Raw genomic sequence first — 2,608 nt, 5'->3', positions numbered from 1 at the left:
TGTATATCTACTCGTATTCTTCTTCTTCTTCTTCTTCTTCGGGTTGTTTGGTTTCTTTTCACTCAACTTGTCTAGATTACAATTTACTATATCTGATATTATTAATGTATTGTCTTCTGTAAGGATATTATTATCTATAGAAATATAGTCCTCAACTTAAACGTTTTCGATATGTACATGTATTGTGTCCATTTATGACAGATAATTTTTAATTTGGTACTAGTTTATTGTGTCCACGTCCACTATTAGGAGTGTCCACTATTAATAGGTTATAACTCCTATTATGCACATACATTTTTGACGGGGAATTTAGAAGTGTCCACTATTGGGAAGGGTCCACTATTGAGAGGTGTCCATTAATAGAGGTTTCACTGTATATAATTATTTAATACATAGTCTGAAAATTCTAGCCCATCTTCATACGGACAATCACCTACAAGTTCAACAAAACCGTCTTCGACTATTTGATAAGACAGAAATGGTAGACCAAAAAAAAACATTTTTAACCATTTTCCTAATAAACTCTTATCATCCGAGTATGCTGTCCTAAATTTTTTATTTGAATTTATCTATATACAAATTTATACTATGAAAGTATTTTATTTAACCAATATGAGTTAGTTATTTATTAAGTACTTACATAACGCCACCAAGATTGACTTAAATGGAAACGACATCCAATAAGTTGTACATTCGGAAAAACTTCCCTCACAGCTTTGTGTGCTCCTATTTCAAAGTCGATGTGTAATTTGCATAGATTAAGTGTTTGAGATGTGTGTTGCAAATATAGTTCTTTAATAAATTTTCACATTTCCATATATGTTTGCTTAAATTTATCCTTCAAAAAAATAAAAATAACTGGTAAATAAAAGCCATTTTTAAAACAATGGACTTTTTACATTTGTATAAAAAAATTAGGTGCGAATTGAAATGTGCCATCTGAAAAATATTCTGTGTAAGAACTCATAAAATTTAAATTATCTTCAGTCGTGATACAGATAAACGATTTATTCTTCGGAATGTGGATACACTTTTTATTATTAAATTTAAAAATATCATCGTTTTGCATTTCCCAAATTTAATCTATGGCTTCATCAAAAGATTTTGGATATATAGGAAAGTTTTTCTGTCTTGCCACATGGCTTTTCGGACAGAAGAAATATCCTTATACACAATATCCTTATGTACAATATCTGTACCTACATTTGTCAGTAATTCTTTTCGTATAATTTTGTTTGGTCGAGTTGAAATTGAATCGCTGGCTTTTCGTTTGCAATTTTCTCTGAGAATTTGGCGGTCAATATTTTGAGGTGTTATTGCTTCATGTTTGTGCTCACCGATTACCGCAATAACTTGAGTTTTTTTTGACATCAGTTAAAATACTGGCATAATAACTTTTGTTATAACATATCCATTTTGACAATTCGTCTGCGTTTTATTATAAATCGATATTTATGTGAAGAAACCACAGCTAACTCTTTCCCACGTTCTGACATTATAATTTTTAAAGAATTCTCCATAGTTACCGCAATATTACTAATTATATAACTAAAACCAGTGACTTATCGAATGACAAGTGGGTCATATACTAAATACTAATATAACGATGCTAACGTGTGACACGCGCCAGAAAATCCGATTGATAATCGGAATTTAATCTTATCTCATAGTATTTTATAGATTACCAAAAACTACCTATTGGCCTGGAAATAATAGTCTCAGTTACGTTTATGAAATTGTATCAAATATAAGCAATCGTTTTCTAAAATAAGTTATATTACATATTTTCACGATTTTGAACGGCAACGTTGCATTAAGTATTGGTAGGTAGAATGTACGCAATCGTAATAATGTAAAAGATCCATACGCAATCGTATCATACGCAATCGTAACGCACCCGATGTGAGGGTCGGGGGACATAGATTATATAACACTGCGATTATCAATGCATTAGCGCGTGGTTTATAATAATAATGAGAAGGAAAAGATAACTATATTAAACAATATTCACAACAATATTAATAAAAATATGCTAGGGACATTAAATAATAATAAATATGTTCCGAAAAAATCCGTGACGTTACAACCTCTATGGTTCCATGTATGGTGCTTAAAATAAATAAAACCAAATCGTTTTTTTCATGAAATATGAAATCAGAATAATTATAGTCTGGTTGTTGCGTAGATCTCTGCAATACCTTTGCCGTGATCGATGGACCCATAGGCGTGACAAAAAATAGTATGTGTGGCTCGTAAGGGAAGGCAATTTCAGTCTTGGGTGAAACGGGGCCATCGCCTACGGCTCGTACGGTTACCTAACCTACGGTGTCCACTGTTGAGTGTTCTTCGATCCAGTCAATTGAGGTCACTATAGTCTGGATGTGATGGATGTAATGGATCATGGATGTCTTCAATTATGAATTCAATCATTGGGTTGAAAATAGGTACAGTGCTGAGATAGACAAGCTTTTATTATTAATTATGTATAAGTATTATAATATATAATATATTATTAATTTTATAATTTATACTACCTACTATTAGTAACATACGGTATTGGTTGGATTATTTTTTGTGGAAAACATCGAATTTATTTTAATATGAATTA

Source organism: Acyrthosiphon pisum, chromosome X, assembly GCF_005508785.2.
Source record: "Acyrthosiphon pisum isolate AL4f chromosome X, pea_aphid_22Mar2018_4r6ur, whole genome shotgun sequence".
NCBI lineage: Eukaryota > Metazoa > Arthropoda > Insecta > Hemiptera > Aphididae > Acyrthosiphon > Acyrthosiphon pisum.
Note: the sequence above shows the minus strand (reverse complement) of the source record.